The sequence below is a fragment of the Pinus tabuliformis genome, chromosome 8 (genome assembly GCF_031772625.1).
Source record: "Pinus tabuliformis cultivar Carrire ecotype Pingquan chromosome 8, CPIR1, whole genome shotgun sequence".
Classification (NCBI taxonomy): domain Eukaryota; kingdom Viridiplantae; phylum Streptophyta; class Pinopsida; order Pinales; family Pinaceae; genus Pinus; species Pinus tabuliformis.
The window spans coordinates 1,127,885,395-1,127,907,891 of record NC_142294.1 but is presented as its reverse complement, the minus strand read 5'-3'; the positions used below and the strand labels follow the sequence as shown (position 1 = coordinate 1,127,907,891).

Here is a 22,497-nt window from a genome sequence, read left to right as displayed (position 1 = left end):
TGCCCTTGACTTAGGTCTGCTCCAAGACAAAAACCATGCCCAAGTCTGCTCCTAATAGGGCTCGGCCCTTCTTGAACAAAACAGAGATATTGCGGCCTCTTCCACAAAGAATTACCACTCTTATAACATGCACAAAACTTCCATTAAATCTGCTAGCGAGTTCCTCTAACTAGGCCTGCTCCAACACAGAAAGAACCCTCAAGAAAACTCATCTTTCTCCCTTTGGACAAACTCCTGTAGAGGTTGCGGCTCTCCTAACTCAAACATCCTTCTTCTTGAATATTTGCATTGGTGTTGTTCTTAAATTTGTTCGAAGAGCTTTGATACCATGTAGAAAATCCATGAAATTTTGATTTGCTAATATAAGCAATCTGAAACAAAAATTCTTCTCACATAAACACAAAATTTCTCTACTAGATGTAGCGGAATATGAACAAAAATAAAAGCACAGTCACACAATTCAAAAACATAGAATTGTCTAGGGAACCCAGCTAGGAAAACCCTCTGCTTGTTATTGAGAATTAATGAAGAATACTGAGCAATGAATCTCATACAAAACAATAAAGTTTCATTAGAGAACAAGCATGTTTTCTCTGCTTACACTAAGCAGAAACACCCTTGCTTACACCTAGATACCTGCCTCCTAACCCAAGGAATTTGTCCTTCTTCAAGCTCCCACATGCCTTTCCTAGGCTCGTTCTCCTTCTCTCACAAGCTACACACACAGACGTGTGCTTCCTATTGCTTGGTCTCACCAACATGTGCTCACCAAAACAATGATTAAACTTGTGCCTTCGTCAGTGTTGTGAACATCGCGATTTTTTCAAAAAATCATGCTTTTTTCGAGCTAATGATTTCATTGGCCTATAACATCAATGATTTTTCCAAGTTGAAAAAAATGTGATTTTCAGAAACAACGAGCTTTTAAAGGCAATTTTCGATTCTTTTTTGGTTCATTTGCAGACAGAGGGCAAGGGTGAGAGCTAAGGAGGAGGAGAACTCATCTACAAGGACAAAATAGGGAAAAGTGAAGGAATTTAGCATCCCATGCAAAAAAAAAATCAAGTTTGGACCAAGTTTCTTCAACAGAGCATGGTTTTCAAGTATGGGCATCAAATTTGGCGCTTTTTTTGTTTTTTCTTGTTTTTCCTTGGGTTTCTATCACCCATTTATTTTCCATGATTTTTGTTTGGATTTGAGTGTATTTCTTTTGCCATTTTTGTTGCATTTAGTGGAGAGGGTTTTTTGGGTCAAAAATGAAAAATCTTGATTGTTAGTTTTATTTGTTTAATTTTTTCTTATGCCCTAGTTTTTTCCATCATTTTTGCTTGGGTTTGAATGTGTATTTTGTTCCATTATTGTTGCATTGAGTTGAGGGTTTTTCTTTTGTCAAAAATTCAAAATGTTGTATGTAAATTTCAATTTCATTTGTTTAACTTGCAATTCTTCTTGTGCCCTAGGTTCAAACTTCAATCTTACATTAAAACTCAAGATTCAACAAAGTTACAAACATGCTAAGAAAATTGGACCGTCTGTGGGAATTTGGTGAACCTTATGGAGGGTTTGACAGATCAAATTTGACTTGCAAGTTATGTGGGCATCATATGACAGGGGGGATATACAGATTGAAGTACCACCTTGCATAAATTCCTAGACATGAGGTAGGGCCTTGCTCAAATACAAATCCAAAAATCATCCAAAAAGCCCTCAAATCATTACAAGAAATAGAGACAATTAAATTGCCCAAGGCAGCTCTAAAGAGTCAAATAGCAGGGGGTGGAGTGTCAGGATTGGGAGGTGACCATGAGAGTGGTACTGGTTCTACTTCACCATCAACATCTACACCCAACTCCATAGCGACCTCATCATTTTTTGTTCCTAAAAACACACCTGGTGCACAACCATCTATCTCATCAGTTATTAAAAAAAAGGAGAAGGAAGACACTAACAAGTTGTTGGGCAAGTTTCTTCTTTGGAGTGATATTCCTTTCAGCATTGCCAGGAACAATCCATTTTTCCAGCCCGCGATTGATGTTATTGCTATTGTTGGCCCAGGGTACAAAGCCCCTTCATATGATGACTTTAGAGGGTGCATTCTTCAAAATGAAAAGGTTGACTGCACTAAGAGATTGGAGGAGTTTAGGGGATCATGGGCACACACAGGATGCACTGTGATGTCAGATGGTTGGATCGATCAAAATGGTAGAAACCTTATTAACTTCTTGGTTAATTGTCCCAAGAGGCAATGTTTATGAAATTTGTTGATGCATCTGCACATATCAAAAATGCACAATTATTATGTGATTTGTTGGATGGGTTCATTCATGGGGTGGGTCCATAACATGTTGTCCAAGTTATAACAGACAATGCTGCAAATTATGTTGTTGTTGGCAAGATGCTTATGGAGAGGCATCCTAACTTATTTTGGACACCTTGTGTTGCACACTGCATTGATTTGATGTTGGAGGACATAGGAAAAATTCCTTTTGTCAAGGATATTGTTGAATCATCAAAAAGCATTACAAAATTTATATATAATCATGCATCTGTGCTTCATTTGATGAGAACATTCACCAACAACAAGGATTTGGTGCACCTTGCCATTACACGGTTTGCCACTAGTTTCATATCTCTTCAATCCCTCCTGAATTCTATGTGGGATGTGAAGAGAATGTTTCTTTCAGAGGAGTGGCGTGCTTTGTCATATAGTTGCAAACCAGAGGGAGAGGCCATATGCAGGTTAGTTTCATACCAAGAAAGCTTATGGGCGAGAGTGCAGGAGGTGTGTAGCATTATTGAACCTTTGGTAAAGGTTCTTCAATTAGTTGATAGAGACAAGCCTGCAATGGGCTACTTGTGTGAGGCCATGGATAGGGCCAAAGAATCCATTCGGAGCTACTATGATGATAAGAGGGATGAGGGGTTTGAGAAACAACTCCTATGGGAAGTGATTGATGAGCTATGGAACAATACACTCCATCGTCCCATTCAAGCTGCAGGGATCTACCTAAACCCCGCATTTTATTACTCCTATGGTTCCTTACTTGATGTTGAGGTCATAAGCTAGTGTTATCTCCAACAGAACATGCAAAAATCTACAAAGAAATGGAGATATACAGGATGGCAAGTGGCACATTTAGCTTTGACATGGTTATCCATGATAGGAAGACTAAAACGCCAGGTAAGCTTTAGTTAGTTTCAAAATTCATTGTCTCTTCAAATTCATACTTTGCTTCAACTTTCAAATTTCATTTTTTTTATTATATTTATCTTATTTGTTATAGATGCATGGCGGAAAAGCTATGATGGCAGAGTACCCAATCTCCAAAGGCTTGCCATTCGAGTGCTCAGCCAAACATGTAGCTCCTCGGGATGCGAGCGCAACTGGAGTGTATTTGAAAAAATACACACCAAGAAGCGCAACAGGTTAAAATATTCCAAATTTCCAATTAATTTTTTGAATTCATTAAATAATATTTTTTTATAATTATTAATTTATTATTTATAATTTATTAATTTATGACCCTTGTACAAGTTGGAGTCCCAGCGACTTAATGACATGGTCTACGTCTACTACAATCTTCGATTGTGGGTGAGGCAACTTGAGAGGACACCTAATGTGGAGGCCATCTCATTGGATGGGATTGACACCATTGTTGCATGGAGGGTTGAGGCCAAGAGGCCTATCATGGAATTGGCCCCTGATTGGTTAGAGCAAGAGGTAGTGGAGGGGGTAGAGGAGGAGGAGGAGGAGAAACAGGAGGAGGTGACACCACCTACCCCTGTCACCAATAGAGGCATGGACTACCACCTATAGCTCCTAATTCTTCAACTTCTAGAGCACAACAGAGTCCACTGCAAGCCCCACCACCTTCTTCATCTAGAGGGAAATTTGTTACATTTTCTCGTAAGAGGGGTAGAGAAAATCAGTGGTATTAGTTATCTGGTTCATTTCATTGTATATAACATTATAACTCATGATATGAGATACATTATTATATTTTTTTTTATATATTTTGAGGTTGATTTGGGACTCAAGACTTAGTATTCAGGACATGATTCATTGTTATGTGTGATGTAGCACTAGACATGATATTACACATCTCATATATTTGTTCCCTTTTCATATTTATGTATCAATGCATTTATTTTATGGTGTGGATGGTTTAGCTATTAAAAAAATTGAAAAAAAATGAATATTTTTGTATTTGCCAATTTTTACTGATTTTTTCCCGATTTTTACAATTTTTTCCAATTTCAAACCGTCGCCGATTTAATCTCGATCACGATGTTCGCAACATTAGCCTTCGTTCCTCCTTTTAAAGGCAATTTGAATGGTTAAAATTAGTGAGTTTTCTAATTAAGGAATGATTTTGTGATTGATTGAGTTAGCATGAGTTAACTTCTCATGCAACTCGTCCTATTTCAAGTCAACCACTTGAAACTCAATCACTTGTGTTTTCCTCAATCAACTCACACTAGAAAATCAAGAACTCGACTTTCAATTTTAACACATCAGTTAACAACATCCTAACTCGTCCTAATTTTCATGGACCAATTCCTAAATTATAGGAACTCGTCCTAATTTATTGGGAATCTACTAATTTTTAGGAACTCAAATCATGCACAAGAAGGAACTCGTTCTGGCTCCTATGATTAAGGCACAAATCAAGGAACCCTTTTCTCGCTAATATTTTCAACAATTACTTATTGCCTTTTTAATTGAGTCGATATTCTTATTATTTATATTATTACTTAACACTTATTACCTTATATTACTTTTTTAATTGAGAAGAATTATGTCATTTTAATATTATTTTTTTATCTAAAGCATCACTACAACATCTTGTAGAAATTTGTAGGCCCAACCCGATTTTAGTTTCAGAAATCACCAACCCAACATAGATTTATGTTGTTGTTTTTAAACATGAATATTTGCTAAAGCATGAAATACATAAGCCTACTCTACTCGCTCACTTTCATAAAGAATAAATGCAACGGTCACAAAAATTTAACACGATGATTTTTTATCCAAAGACCCTGGAAAAACCTCAAAAGGAAAACCAGTGAGAGAGAGAGCTATTTTTATTTCTTATCAGAGAACTTTACAACATTAAATGACAACAATAATTTCTACTTATCTCCCTTGAAATTCGTGCACTGAATTTCCTTGGAGAATGTGTTGTAGCTGCTCTTTTAATTTCCTGACTAGATGCCTCGATTTCTATGCTCTTCCCACTCAAAAATTCATGTTAGTTAACTCTCTATCAATTCTTCAAAATCTATGCACAACTCCCTCTAAAATCTCACTCAACAACCTTGAAAATCATACCCAACTCACACAGACATTCATGTTGGTTGTCTCAAAATTTATGAGCATTGTCCTTCAAATTTTGTGACTGTCAAATTGTAATAAATGTGGCCCAAACCCTCGAATTTCGAACCCATCCTAACAGCAATAAATGTCTATCGGTCCCTATATTTTTGTGTTTGTTCTCTACAATAAATGCAACCCAAATGGTCTCAAAAATGGCTTGGTGCTCAGGGAAATAACCAGAAAATTCTCTTGGGATTTCAAGCCTCCTTTTGTCCTTGTATTATATGTTGATTTCCTTGTTGTTGTACTCTGTACTCTTTCCCTTCTCTGCTATACAATCCTTTCTCCTCTAACTTTGCTCTCTCAACCTCATTTTGCTTCTCTTCTCCAACTCTCATAAAGAAATGTGCAGATGGTGCCTTCTCCCCTTTCCTTTTTCCCTTTTGTTCTCGCATTAAGAAGAGACACCTGACTTTAAAAGATTTAATAGTTGAGATTAGATCTTAGCCAATTAGATCAATGGTGGAGATCTAATCTCTCATTGACCCATGAGAAACCTTTTTTCCTTGGTCCCCTTTTCATTAATTACTGAAAAGGTACTTTATGACTTTATAAAGTCACTTTATGACCTTGTTTCTCTTAAAGTCACTTTATGACTTTATTTCTCTTAAAGTCACTTTTTTTTCAGAAAGAAAAAACCGATTGGTATTTGAATTGAAAAATATAAAACCAGTTACATATATCCAGATATACCAAAATCATATTTTCAGCTATTTAGTTGTTACCAAGACAATATAGCTATATCAGTTAAAGAAATGGGGCACTCAGGTTCGCCAAAGAACCCCGAAGGGAGCACCAGTTAAATCCCAAACAACGGGCAGCAAAACATTACAATGTAAGTCAACAAACCCTAGCACAGCTTTGCATAAACAACCCATGAGAAACCTACACGCCAATGAACCTCATTATTTCTGCCAGAAGATACTCTGATCGACAAGGATGCACATAGAGATCCTTCGATAGGCCTCATTACATAAATATTGTCGGAAGATACTTTGATCGGCAAGGATGTGCCTAGAGATGCTCTGACAAGCCTCGTCACATGTTAGAGAAACAGAATACCTAGGGCCCACTATCACTAAGCCACGAAACTAAGAAACAACAAAAAAAAAGGCACGCAGGCCTGCTGAAAACCCCCAATGGGTGCAGAAGTTGTACAATGGCCAAAAAACCCCAACAAGAACAGCCAAAGCCCAAAAATCGACCCAAAATGCAGAGGTGAGTTGAACAATACACAACTTTGGCAAGGGCTGCTAACATCAAAGCCAGTAAACTGGGCACAGGCCACCCAAACATCCCATACATAATAGGGCTACACTACCCAACAAAACCACGACCACATCCAAGTAGGCAACAGACGAAATCGGCAACGGAACACAGGAGGCAGCAACTGGAACAAGGCAATGGCGAATCCATGCGAAAGCCCCAACAAAAAAACTTTGGCGGCAACGAACAAAAAAACACGGGCCTCGGCGAAAGCAGATGGCCGCATTGAACAAAAGATCACAGCAAAGACCCAAACACAACGCCTAGCAACAAGCCGCAATAGTGACACCTGGAAAGGAAGAGAACCCTAGTAATCACAAGCGAACAAGAGGTGAATTAGAGGGTCAAGGTGGCTAGGGTTTGTCACCCCAGCCTGAGAATGTTTGAGTTGCCTTCAATCTAAAAGTCACTTTATGACTTATAAACTCACTTTAACTTTATTTCCCATAAATTTAAGGAAAGGGGGTCACATTAGGACATTTTTTCCTAGGCTAGACACCAATCCTTCAGAACACTTGTCCTCGATACTCTTTTTCTAACACTCTCTCTTACCAAGGAAAGTGTTTCTCACCACTCCCATCTTTTCTTTGAAGTAAACATGCTTACCCCTTGGCAAGAACTTAGTGAGAATGCCAGCCACCTTCTCATCAACAGATATATACTCTAGCTTCACCACTCCTCTCTAAACATAATCCCCAATGAAGTGGTATCTAATCTCGATATGCTTTGACTTGTCATGAAATACTGGATTCTTTGTGTGTTTGATACAACTCTAATTATCGCAGTAGATCATTGTTGGTCTCAACTACTAACCAAATAAGCCATACAACATCTTGCGAAGCCAAAGGGCCTCACAACTAGCCTAACTAGTTGCCACATATTCCACCTCTGCAAAGCTTGGTGCCACTAATCTTTGTTTCCTGTTGAACCATGACACTACAGTCGAACCTGACATGAACAACATCTTGATGTGCTCTTCCTGTCACTAGCACTGCCTGACCAATCCTAGTCTATGTAGCTAATCAACTTGACTCCATCCCCTTAGATATAGTCCAGTCCACAATCCACTATACTCTGCAGGTATTGCAACACATGTTTCACAGCCACCCAATGCACCCTCCTGGGCTCCACCATGAACTGACTCAATGTATTGACTGTGAAACAAATATTTGGTCTGGTATTGACCAAATACATCAACAAACTGATCAACTGACGATATAAAGTGGGATCTACCAACTCAAAATCAAAAGCATGTAGCTTCTTCCAATTTGTAATCATAGGCATGGCCATGGGCCTACAGTCCTCCATATGAAATATCCTCAGTATGTCCCCTATGTACTTTCCTTGTCCTAGGAAGATATGCCCATCCTCCTGCCAAACCTCCAACCCCAGAAAATAGTGCATCAATCCTATATCAATCATCTCAAACTCTAAAGCAAGGTCTCTCTTACAGTGCTCAATGAGTTTCTCCTCTCCTGTAATAAACAGATCATCTACATACAATACAAGAATGAGTGGATCCTCGCCAACCACAATGTAATATAGGTTTGGATATGCATCACTCTTCTCAAAACCCATCTACTGCAAGTAGGAATCAATCCACAAATACCATGCTCTCAGTGCTTGCTTCAGCCCAAACAAGGCATTCTTCAACCTGCATACTTGGAACTCCCTCCCATGGACCTCAAATCCCTGTGGTTGCTCAATATATACCTCCTCATGTATGATCCCATTGCGAAAAGTGGTCTTCACATCCATCTGGTGGATCTTCCACCCCATCCCTATTGCGATGGAGATCGTTGCTCTAATCAAAGTGTATCAAGCTACTAGTGCAAAGGTCTCGTCATAATCAACTTCCTCTTACTTGTGAGAATCCCCGTGCCAGAAATCGAGCTTTGAACTTCTCAATGTTTCCATATGCAACATGCTTGATCTTATAGAGCCACCTGGAAGTCACCACTGACTTCCCCTCAGGTCTCGGTCCATCTGGTGGATCTTCCACCCCATCCCTATTGCGATGGAGATCGTTGCTCTAATCAAAGTGTATCAAGCTACTAGTGCAAAGGTCTTGCATAATCAACTTCCTCTTACTTGTGAGAATCCCCGTGCCAGAAATCGAGCTTTGAACTTCTCAATGTTTCCATATGCAACATGCTTGATCTTATAGAGCCACCTGGAAGTCACCACTGACTTCCCCTCAGGTCTCGGCACTGTCTCCCACACATCATTCTTCATCATGAAAGCATACTCTTCCACCTTCGAAACCTGTTAGCCTGCAACCTCCTCGTAGCTAGATGGATTGATCTCCACAATGAAACTCACCAAAGCCAAATAGCCATCAAATCACTCTAGTGGTTTGCTCTCCCTAACTGACCACTTGAGCTTTCCCACTATCTCCTGAGCTTCCTACAAGGTATCATGAATCCATTTAGGCTTCCTTCTCCCTAAAGTAGCCTCCTGTACTGGGATAGGTATATCCTCCTTTGCAATCGTACCTCTGATGATGATGCCCCTGTGGTCTGCAGTGAACCTGTACTCAGAGATCCTATACCCTGTGTCCCTATAACCTGTGGAATTGTCATCCCAAAAGCACGTGATCCTCCAAACCCCTGTGAACCTGCACCTAATGATCCCATACCCTATGGTGGACTCCCCTACTGAGGAGTTTGTTGCTCTACCTGATCCATATCTTATGACATCCTCAAGGCTTTCTCCTCCTCAAATCTCACATCCTGTCTCACAACAACCTTTCTTTGTGCAAGAATATATATGCAATATGCCTTGGAGGTCTCATTATACCCCACAAAAATGCCCTTCTTGGTTGTGCATTCTAACTTTGTCCTTTGCTCCTCAAGGACATGTGATTATGCCAGGGACCCAAAAATCCTAAAGTGCCCAATCTCAGGCTTCTTCCCAGAAAAATCCTCCTCAAGAGTCTTGTTCCCCGACACCCTGTGTGACATCCTGTTTTGCATATACACTACAATGTTGCATGCCTTAGCCCATAGAAATAATGGTAACCCCTGATCATGGAGCATGGCTCTCATTGCCCCAACTATGGCCCTATTCTTCCTCTTTGCAACCCCATTTTGTTGTGCGGTGTAAGGAACTATCCACTCCCTCTTAATGCCCACTCTAGCACATAAATCCTTCATCTCATTGGAGGTATACTCGCCCCCACTGTCAGATCTCAAGACTTTGATCTTCTTCCCTATCTGGTTCTCCATAAGAGCTTTAAACTTTTGGAACTTCTTGAAGACCTCATCCCTAGTCTTCATGAAGTAGATCCAGGTCTTCCTAGAGTAGTCATCAATAAAAGTGACATAGTACTTACATTTGCTCAATGATACGGAAGACAGCGGACCACACACATCAGAGTGAATCAAGTCAAGTATCCCGGCTACCTTGCTATCACTAATTGGGAAAGTTGTCTTGGTGTAGTTTCCCAAAGCACGCCCCCTGCACACATCATTGTGCTTTGTATTGAACTTTGGCAATCTTGTGACGATCTCCCTCAATACTCTCAGAGCCCCATGGTGCAAGTGGGCCATCCTCCTATGCCACAACTTGCACAAAATGTTGTTGTTGGTGGTTGAAACCAACGCTCTAGTAGGCAGAAACATGAACCTATAGAGTTTCCCATAGTGGGCTCCAATCACTCTGGCAAAAGTGATGTTGGATCCCCTAGGATACATAAGGACTTGTTCATCTCAAAGCACCACCTCAAATCCCTTGTCCTCAATAGTGGACACTGATATCAAGTTCTTCTTCAGCCTTGGAACATATAAGAACTCTATCACTTTCAAGGAAAGTTGTGACTCCTACAAGGACATGATCCCAACACCAACTACTCTAACCATGGAGTCATCTCCCAGCACCACCTCCAAATCTACATCCCTTTTTGTAAGACCTATAAAATGCTCTCTAACTCCTATCATGTGACGTGAAGCTCTATTGTCAATGTACCAAACCTTAGAGGATGTGACACTCATGGTAAGACTGACCAGCAAGGAAAACTCCCTGTCGAATCTGGTGGCAAACTCATCCACTTCAGTTGATGCTGCAACACCCTTATTCTTCTTTCCCTTCTTGTTGGGTCACCAAAAGGCATAGTGCCCCATTTTATGGCAAGCAAAGCATCTCACTTTGCTCATGTCATTCTCTTGTGCCTTTTGTTTCCCTTTCTACTTGGTCTCACTCGTGGAGCCCTTCTTATACTTCTTCTTACCATTAGCTGCAAGGGCAATATTCTCCTACTCATCCACCGCACCATGTTGACTACCACTCTTGGTATTCCTCCTAATCTCCTTCTTAATGAAACCATCCAATATATTCCCCAAATCTAGAAGATGCTCTTGGGCCACAATACCATCCATGAATCCATCCCACTTCTTAGGGAAGCCACTCAATGCCATCCTCACCAACTAGTCATCAAGAATAATCTCTCCCACTAAAGACGAATCATCTCTCACCTGTGTGATCTTGGTAAAGGTATGAGGTCATTGTGTCAGTTTGGGTCATCTTGGTGTTTCTCAGTTTTTCACATAACACCATCTTCCTGTTTGTATTGGTGCTCTAGTAAAGTTTTATCAAGGAATCCCACATCTCGTAGGCAAATTTCTTCCCTGACAAATGAGGTATAAGGTGGTCTTTAATCGCATCAAGAAGGATTCTCTTAACCTTAACATTTTGCTTGTTGAAGTTTGATAACTAAATAGGATCAATAGGTGGTTGTGTTGCCTTCTGGACAATATCCCACAAGTCAAACTCCTCAAGCAGCAAAATTATCCTCTCCTTCCATGGGCCAAAGTTTTAAGCCCCACTTAACCTATCCTCCACCCTCAAACCAGAAGCCATTTGACCCTCTCAACCAACACAACTATCCAACACTGAAAATGGGTAAACAATCTCCCTCTCAACCACCAAATCTCTGGGTATGTAGGCTGGTTATGCTTGTTGTTCAACACTTCTCAGCTGATAGGTTCACTGTTGCTCTGATACCATGTAGAAATTGTAGGCCCAACCTAGTTTTAGTATTATAAATCACATCAATTTAATGCCCAACCCAACATAGATTTATGCTGCTATTTTTAAACATGAAAATTTGCTGAAGCATGAAACACAAAAGCATACTCTACTCTTTCACTCCCACTGAGAATAAATGCAACAACCACACACATTTAACACCGTGATTTTTGGTCCAAAGACCCTGGAAAAACCACAAAGGGAAAACCAGCGAGAGAAATATTTTTATTTCTTATCAAAGAAATTTACAACATTAAATGACAATAATAATTTCTACTTATCTCCCTTGAAATTCGTGCACTGAATTTCCTTGGAGAATCTGTTGTAACTGCTCTTTTAATTTCTTGAATGACTACCTCGGTTTCTCTGTTATTCCTAGTCAGATATTCATGCCAATCAACTCTCTATCAATCCCTCGAAATTTGTGCACATCTCCCTCTGAAATCTCAGTTAGTAGCCTTGAAAATCACACCAACTCACACAGAAATTCATGTTGGTTGTCTTGCAATTCATGCAACATTGCCCCTCAAATTTTGTGTCTAGCAAACTACAATAAATGGAGCCCCGACCCTCGAATTTCGAGTCAGGCCTGATAACAATAATGTATCCCAGTCCCTAGATTTTTGTGTTTGTTCCCTACAATAAATGCAGCCCAGACTACCTTGAAATTTGCACTAGTGCTCAAGAAAATAACCAACAAAATCTCTTGGGATTCAAGCCTCCTTCTGTCCTTAAACTATGTGTTGATTTCCTTGTTGTATTTTGTACTTTGTCCTTTCTCTGTTGTACAGTTCTTTCTCCTCTAACTTTGCTCTCTTAGCCTCCTTTTGCTTCTCTTTTCCAAGTCTCACGAAGAAATGTGCAAAAGATACCTTCTCCCCTTTCGTTTTCCCTTTTGTTTTCTCATTAAGAAGAGAGGCCTAAGCCTAAGATCTAATGTTTTAGATTAGATCTTAACCAATTAGATCAAGGGTGGAGATCTAATCTCTCATTGACCCATGAGACACCTTTTCCCTTTTCATTAATTACTCAGAAATGTACTTTATGACTTTATATTTATAACGTCACTTTATAACTTAAAATCACTTTAACTTTATTTCCCATAAAGTTAAGGTCACATTAGGACACTCTTTCCTAGGCTAGACACCAAGCCTTAGGACCACTTGTCCTTGGGACTCCTTTTCTAACACATCTCCTATATGTGTGTCTGAGTGTGTAACTATTATGTCTTTTTATTATTATTTTTTGATCTAACACTTCACTACAGCCCCTAGACTCGGCTCTCCTGTACTAAATTGTAGAGCGCCTCTCAGTATTTAGTACAGCTCCTCTCAGTGTAATAATTCTGCTCAAGAATATAACACAGGTTGTTAGAGAGATTCCATTTACACAAAAAACAATATTCTATTTTTTTTTATACAAGGTACTTCTTGTATCACCATGACTTCATAGTGTTTTCCCCCATTTGGGAATATTACAATGCAATGTAGTAGGCTGACAACACGATCCCCTTCCTATAAAAGCTACAGGTGGAAGGTAACTATTTTGCCAAAGGCACTTAGGATTTACATTTGGCTGTAACCACTTGAACTGGTTAGTTTGCACAGATGAAATGACACACAAGATAAGTGGTTAGTTTGCACAGATGAAATGACACACGAGCGAAATATGTATCGGAATTTGAAATTTGATGCAGATATGAAATACATAAGCTTTAGCCTTTAACAAAATTCTAGTTAATCCTTTCATTTTTAAGAAAACTTTCCATTTACAGTGCAATTAGCCAGCTAACAACGCTCTAGGAAGATCCGTTTGTCTACAAGTCACAAATAAGTGGGAACTAATTCGCCAGAGACTTCCCGGACTTGCACTTAAGCCCAACCACTTGAAGTGGCTAGTTTGGGCAGGCCAAAAGGCCCACTAAGACTGAAGCATATGTTCGGCAATTATGTTCGGCAATTTGAACCTTACTAGAAGGTCTGAAACACCGTTGACCTTTTCCTTTTTAACTGAAACTTTACACATTAAGGGTATGAAACATCAGGCTTCACCATTTAACCCAGCCCCGTTCTCCTTTCACTTTCAAGCGTATCTTTTGGGAGTTGATCTGATGATTCTCATCTTAAACCTAATCGAAATGCACTGAAAATCAAACCTGGAATAATTGTAATCAAACCTTGGCTAATTGTGGTAAACACTCATAATTGCCTGATCTACTGCTTCGACAAGAAGCAATAAAGGAGATTTCTATAGTAAAGTTAATTTGGCTAAATCTGCCTGCATGTTATTGCAAATAGATACAAAATCAACAGAACCCATGAAAACACAATTCAAAGAATCAACAAAACCGAAGAAAAAACAATTCAAAGAATAGATGGGACCTGTTATAATATTCATGTCACAGGGCACAATGCATTCGTCATAGCCGGTATCATCTTGGTCTCCTGTTTCAGCAGGCAGGCGAACGCCATGGCCACTGTAGTGAAAGAAGATTATGTCTCCTGGCCGAGCGCCCTCGACCAGTGTTTTCCAGGCCCTCCTGATGTTGGCTCCCGTGGGCTGAGGGTAGCTGTCATCGGTGTCTATGAGTACTCTTATGTTCTCCTCCTTGAACCCAAAGCGCTCCACTAGACATTTGTACATTCTGTTCACATCGTTCACGCACCCCTTCAGCTCCGCCTTGGTTCCTGGGTAATTGCATCCCACCAGCACTGCCTTCCTAGTCATTGTTACTGTTCGGATCCACTCTGATTCAATCCAATTCAGTAGTTGGGGGAGCTGGAGAAGAGGATAGGATCGGATCGGATCGGGTCACAGAATATGGGTATTTGAACGAACCTCGGGCCCTTGAGCATTAAAGATTTGAGCCCTTGCAACGTTAAAGAATCGGGTAAACCACCGCGTACTAATGCCACCTTTAAATTCAACTTTCAGGCTACTTTCTGCTTTCGTTTTCCTTTTCAATGATGAGCTCCCATCGCTCGAGGCCGACGCGGTTGACAAGTGGAATTGGATAGTAATATAATTTGGTAGATGGATTTGTTCGTAAATTCCAAATGATTGATAAAAAATTTCGAAAAGTGAAATTGAAATTGGGAAGCGAGAGAGATCCATAACATTTTTTCCTTTGGAATTGATTTATTTGTTTAACCACGCTTGTGGGTGATTGCGTTACGCTAGGACAATAGTGACATAGTCACTAACTCGATCTGAGGTGTTCTCTCACAAATGGCAGGTTTACATGTTCTCTTTATATTGAAAGAGAAAAAAATGCTATTATTATTTAAGGACCAATAAGATCATTATAAAAGGTTTGTTATCTTATCCAAAATCCATTGACATGTAGAATGATGTGGCAAAACCCTATTGTTAGGGAGGGGAATAAGAATATTGTCTTGTTGAGAAGTCACAATGTAGTATGATGTGTAACAATATTTATCCGTTATTAAAATTAAAGTTTATTTCCACCAAAAAAACTATACAAAATATTTAAATAATGTCGGCTTATAAAAAAAAATACGCGTGAAGAAATTAGATCTCTCTCGGCTCATGTTAGATCTGTATTTAAGATGGATCTATGCAGGTCCACACAAAATCCATTGAATTGTAGAATGATGTGAAGTCAAAAGTTAAGAAAATAAAGCTTATGATATTGAAACATGGCTACATTTTATTTAATTATAACTTTGTTATTACTAGAGATTTATGTATTGTTAATGCTCAAATCATTTTAAGTGAGATTTGAGTATAACTATTATTTTGGGCAGGCGGAGTTGAAACAAATATAGAATTGTTTTGGGCAGACGAAGTTGAAACAAATATAGAATTGTTTTGATCCCATAGAAGGTCACTATATTTGTCGAAATTGATAACCACAAATGTCGGAAGTTGAGAAGGTGTATGGTTTTATTTTTAAAATATGGTAAAATTGGACTGAGCGATCCATTAACAATGTCCACTACAACCCATAAGTTAAATGTTGACATTACTTTTAGGCCAAGGTAGAGTAAGATATGTGGATTTAATTGCTCATCTTCAAATGTAGAGGGAACATGGTTGTTGCATCAACATTTGATAATGTTATTGGAATGTTTTAGGACTTCAGCATTGGTTATGTAAGAATGCAATGTGTCACATGGAGAAGATCTTTTATGCAATGTGATTGCATGGGAAAGTATTTTTTTCCATGTCATGATGTATGTTGTGGAAACATATTAATGTTAATTTGAATTCTACGAGTAAAGAGCGACTCTAGAGGCATGCATAAGTTAACCTTCTAGCAAATAGATTATCTTGCCAATTACAAATAACATTAAGAGTTTGATAGAAATTTCAATGATGAGTATAATTCTACCTTAATCGAAGATCCATATATGGTGGAACAATAGCCTTAAACGTTATGTCAAAATATGAATCAACACATAATGTTAAAAGTTTCATTAAATTTTTGACTCGATAGAAAATTTTAACTTTTTGTATCGCGAACTTCATATAACTAAAAAGGAGTTTGTTTTAAAAATAGACAATTATCTAAAAACATCTAGACCTCCATAAAAATGACATGTTTCCATTTCCAACCCACATCCAACGTTAACATAAACATTCTAGAGTTAGCTAAAACATCCATTAATGTTACACAAAACTAGATGTTTCTTATTACCAAGGAATATTTTCCACATCAACATTTGATGGTATCAAATACACACGATGTATATGAAGAGCAACATTTTCTTACATTACTCGAGAAAATGTTATTGCTATAAATGAATTTTTTTTATGACAAAGTCTTATGAATTTTTTTATAATAAAGAATCGATGTCTTAGTTCAATGTCTTCTCTAAAGTTGGGTTATGTAAAGATTAGGTTTACTTAAGTCAAGCAATGGATATAATATATATATATATAAACAATGTCTTTTTGTCTTGATTCATTGCATTTTACTTAATTGGGTTATGGAAAATTATACTCATAGTTTTTTCTTAATAGCTTGGGTCATGTTATGTGGGATCATATTCTAATAAAATTGAGTCATGTTAAAGTATATAGAACTAATAATTCACAAGTCTAAAGTAACATAAATCAAGGTTTAGAATTATAAAGAGAATTTGAATTTTAAACATTAAGATGTTAAAGTAACGTAAATAAAGGTTGGATAATTACAAGGAAAAATCTCAATCTTAAACACTAAGACATTAATATAACCATATTTGACAAGGGTTTTTCATTTTCATTAGGGACATGCCTTCATTTGATCATAAAAGGATCAACATTCACAAGATATTTCTAATTATCTTTATTAGTTTTATGTGTTTTGAATTCTCTAAAATGATCAACATCAAAGTTAGGAATTAATTGTTTTTTATTAAGGACTTGCTTTGCTTATACCTCATATTTTAAGATTCTATTTTAATATTATGAAATGATAAATTTAGTTAGTAAGGTTAACTAGGTTAATCATCCACACTTTTTTAATTCAACATTTCCCTTTCATTTTAATTAATATTTTAATTTATAAAAACTCTTTTATTATGTTAGGATAATTCTCAAAAGCACCATGATAGTGATGTAGACATAAAACCTATATAAATTGCATAGTAAAAGCATGATAACACATATTTAACATTAAATGAAAGTTAATATAGAGTAAAATTTTTAACAACTAATTCAAGAGCCTTTTACTAGAATCAATGGTCAATGCTTATGAAAATTAATACATCTACAAAGTCAGTCCTAGGGGGGCAACTTAATTGGTGATCGAAGTAATGTGAAATCTGTGAAAACTGAGAGATCCAAGGTTCAAATCCCCCAGTTGTGACTTGGTTTATGGAGAGGACGACATGTCATAGACCCCCAAAGGTTTACTAGTAGTTACATGTCGAGCGGGTTGTTGGGTTCCTCTAGGATACCAAAAAAAATATCTACAAAGTCACTCGGAGGATCTTTATATCACACATCTTGATAACAGCTACATAAAGCTCAAACCATGGAGAGTCAAAACCCTTTATTACATTAATCTCTCAAATATTTAATTTATAAGGTCATGATTATTAGGTTCTCATGCCTTTCCATTTTTGTGAGCTACCCAAATATTTATTCAATTAATATATGGTTTTAAAAAAAAAAAATTGATTTCTAAATATAACCTAGATTTTGTAGTTTGAATATTCAAAGTCAACTATAAAAAATAAGTTTCTTCATCACACTTGGTTTTTAGCTTAATTGCGCCCTTTAAACTCTATTTATTTTGATAAAAGTTCATGAATAAGAGATGTTCCCTACAATATATAAAAATTTAGCTTCTAATTCAAAGTATTGCATGTACACAAGTCTAAATATTAAACCCTTATTTTTGCATAAATTTGAAAACTTATGCATGTTGACTTGGGACATCCATCGTACTTAATATTTTTTTATGAAATTTTATGAGAAGATAAAGGAAGGCATCCTCTTTAACATATCGAAATTCATTAAATCTAAGAGATGAGAGTGCCATATTCAAAACACTAAATCCTTATGAATGATGAAAATCACGAAAACCTAAAATAAAACCAAAATAAAATTGAAAATATTTTTAGGTATGTAGGATTATTGAAGCCATAGGGGGCTTGCATCACACACCCTAGTTAATAAAAATCATGACCTTGTGCTTATGGTGACAATTACATGTTTGGATATTTATTACATGTTTGGATATTTAGACACCTAGGAGTTAGTTAAGCTCAACTTGGACTAATGTGTATTGGAAAAGTGTGTTACTTTTGTGTTGTTTTGCAATTAACTAATCCAAGAATCGCAATAATGTTTTAGACATTAAGTGATATAATGGTCCATCTTCTCTTTAATAATAACAAAACTTGATTTGCAGATTAACACCTAATTCATATATGGTCTCTATTTATAGAGCATGAAAGGTCATTTTTTATGGTCAATTACCGAAAGATGTTCATGCAAATTATTTTATTTTCCATTCATATATTGCCTCAAGTGGGCACATTCGCTAGGACCATATATTTTTTCCCTCATTGAGAGTTTTAAGCACATAAATATTGGTGTATTGATCTTATCTTATTTATAATACTAGATTGTTGTGCTAAGATCTTCCTCAAACTAGAAACAAAATTCTTTCATTGTGCTTAAGGATCCATGAATTTTTGCAAGTGAAAAACAAGTTTTTTATGCTAATTTTATGAGAAACTAAACATAAATAAGAGGCTGGACAACAACATAAACATGTACATAACATCATCAAAAACACATTACAACAGGAACATGATAAAGGATTTCACCCCTCCTGGGCTACGTCTCCTCCGTCTAGCTTCCAATGCTTGGGCCTCTCTATTATGCTCAAAAATGTAAAAATATGTGTTTACAATGCTCAGATGCTTCTAAAACCTGCTCCAATCAGTCCAAAATGTCCAAAAATGGCTATTTGGCCTCTTTTTGCATCCAATTTGGTGGAAAACTGAAGAAGCTACGACCTCTCCTAGTTTTTCCACTATTCACTCCACAAATTGCTCCAAATTCGGCATAATCCTATGGTTTGTGAACGCGGCGGGGCGATGTGCAATTGCGATATGGCGAACCCGACAGAACTATTAACAGAACTCATAAACTTATCACATCTGGGATCCTTTCTCAATTCACAATCGATAGAGTATTGGCGGTCTTATATATGCGGGACTCTGTATTCTGCGGTGTGCGATTGTGATCTGTGATTGCGATGATCGCATCGCAACCCTTCCCTGCTCGGGGTCCAATCATCACATCACAACTGTCGGGGCCAATTCTTTAATGCCTTTTCACCTGCCCTGTTGCAATGTGATTATCACATTGCACCCTCGATTGTTCTGGGGCCAATTTTTAACGTCGACCCACCTGCGACATGCGATTTATGAAATGCGGGGGCCACTAGCGGCCTGCCACTTGGCGCTTCCCCATTCGCTGAAGAGCCCTACCACACCATCTTTTCCTGTCATCTGTCCAAGTCAAACCTGGACTTTGACTTGCTATAACTTCTTCATACGAGATCGGATTCGAGTGTCGTTCACATCGTTGGAATCAGGATGATGAGCTCTACTATCTGAAGCTAAGTTTATAGAGATTCTGAAACTTTAAGTTTTGAGCCTAATTTTGAACACCTCATCACTCCTCCCCACTAGAAGCCTTTTGGACCCCAAAAGGATCACTTTCAGTTGTCTAGTAGGTGAGGGTACAATTCCCTCACCTTTCCAACCTTTATCCATTTGTCTTTTAAAGGATTTGTACCCTTGAGCCCCACTCGAAGATAATCGATACTTCCCCTTTTTGATGTTTGTGTTCTTTGGTCAAGTATAGTGTCTTGTTGAAGCTCATCAAGGAATTTTGGAGAAAAGACTTCAATAGAAGAACTTTGAATATTCTCTCCTTGATCTTTAATCAAAGAGGCTCATGCAACCTTAAATTCTCAACATTACCAACAGCATAAATTTGCATATATGAAGGCAAATCCAACCTAAAGGCATTGTTACCAATCTTTTCCAAAATTCTGAATGGACCATATCTAATTGGTTTTAGCTTTTACCTTCTCCTTGGAGCCTCTCTTTGTTAATGTGAAGCCAAACTTCATCACCAACTTGGAACTTGTGATCTTGATGATGCTCGGCGTGCCTTGATTTGTACTTGCCTTAGCTTTTCTCAAGATGTTCTTGAACCTTTTGGTGTACTAATTGGATTTGTTCAATGAACTTTCTTGCTTTGTCTATATCGCTATGACCTTCAATAGAAACATCTTTTTCAAAAATAAAATCCAAAGGAGATTTAGGCAAGTATCGCAAGCATGCCTCAAATGGCGAAGTTTGAGTTGAAGAGTCCTTGACTCAGTTATAAGCATGTTGAATATAGTGCAAATGTTCATCCCACAACTTAGGATGCTTGTTGAAATACCCACAAAGAAGATTTATCATTGTTTTGTTCACCACTTTCATTTGACCATCTGTTTATGGATGAAAGGTTGTAGTCTTTTTCAATTTGTGTCCATGAATCCCCACAAGCTTGACCAAAAATTCCCAACAAAGTGAGAATCTCGATCACTAACAATGGATGTGGGCAATCCAAAATGCACCCAAACATTCCGAATGAATAATTGAGCAGTGTTTTCATATGTAACTGCTTTTTACATGGCATCAAAATACACATTTTGTTGAACCTATCCATAACTACATACAAATAATCATGGCCTCTTTTTGACAATGGAAGACCTCCTACAAAATCCATAGAAACAGTCTCCCACGGTTGTGTAGGAACGGGAAGTGGTGTGTACAATCCTAACTTCCTATTGCTAGGCTTACTGATTACACATAATGAACATCCTTTAATAAAACGAGACACATTTTCAACTATATGAGGCCAATAACAATACCTTTGTAGATGTGCCATCGTCTTACTTACACCGAAATGACCAACAATAAGATAAGTATGTGCCTCTTTTATGATGTTAACTCTTTCTCCCTGTGGAATACAAAGCTTGCCAAGATGGTACAACAAGTTATCATGCAAATGATAATCCAATTTTACTTGGTTACCTTGACTCAAGCTTGCATAAACATATTAAAAGTCATTGTCTGATGCATATTTCTCAATATAACTTTCATGTAAAATAGAATTATGCTTGTGTAAAGTAGTTGCACTAACAATAGGCTTAGAAAGCATATCAGCAACTTTATTGTAGATACCTTTCTTATACCTGATTACCAAGTGGAATTGTTGAAGAAAACTCATCCAATGGAAGTTCCTTTATCGCTGCAACTTAAACATTTCACCATTGAAAATTTATGAATGAAAAGAAATGGGCTTACCACATTGCATAAAGACTGCGCCCATGGCATAGTCACATACATCAACCTGAAACTTAAATGACTTTTTCAAAAAATAGTAGTATAAAGGCTGAACTGATATTTTGTTTTAAAGAATCAAACGCCTCTCATTGTTTACCTCCCCACTAGAAGACCTTTTGCACAACTGCCAACGAATGCAAATGAGCTACAATAGAAGAAAAATTAACAAATATCTCCTCCAACATTGGGTTGCTCCCAAAAAACATCTTATCCAAATGACTATCTTGATCATGCCTGCATAAATTACGAGGAGAGCAAAGGTGTCTGCGGCTTCACGAGGATGTATAATTCTTTCACCTATGTCAGCAAGAATGGAGCCCAAAGTGATATATTTGTAGCTTCCACAGATCCCACTCGCTGGAATTATAGTATCGCGCTTGGAAGAACCAATTTCACGGCTCAAGTACATCAAAGAAGTTTTATCCAACATATACTTTGACATCTTTAGAAACAAATGTTCTTGACATATGACATCAAGTATTTTTTTCTCACACATGACATGTTCATAATGAAATTTTCTGAAAATGAAAATGTCATCCAAGTAAACTATCATGTCTAGAAATGGCTTCAATACGTCTTGCTTCATATGCAGGAAAGTAGTAGGAGAATGGAAAAGACCAAAAAGCATAATAAGCCATTCAAACAAACCTTGCTTGGTTTTGAATTTCGTCTTCCATATATCTCCTTCAACAACTCTACTTTGATGAAAACCACTTCTTGAATCCCATTCAATGAAATGCTTACCATTCTTCTTGGGCGTGAAAACAAGAGGTGCACCACATGGTAAAGGAGAAGGTCGAATGCTCCTTTTATTCAACAATCCCTGGGTTTGTGTCTTAACTTTTGCGCTTTCCATCACTGACATCCTGTACATGTCAATGTTAGGAAGACAATTTTGTTGCAACTGTATTTCGTGTTGGATTCTCCTCTTTGGAGGTAATCCCTTTGGTTCCTAAA

At 37.8% G+C, this 22,497-nt stretch overlaps 1 pseudogene across 1 annotated transcript in view; it reads right to left on the bottom strand.

Annotated features, from left to right (window-relative positions):
- Positions 1 to 14,630, bottom strand: part of LOC149239314 (metacaspase-4-like) — a 44,796-nt pseudogene extending 30,166 nt beyond the window's left edge. The window contains exon 1 of the transcript XR_016246439.1: positions 14,050 to 14,630. The product of XR_016246439.1 is annotated as a metacaspase-4-like (transcript). The remainder of the gene's footprint in view (positions 1 to 14,049) is intronic.
- Positions 14,631 to 22,497: the final 7,867 nt, after the last annotated feature.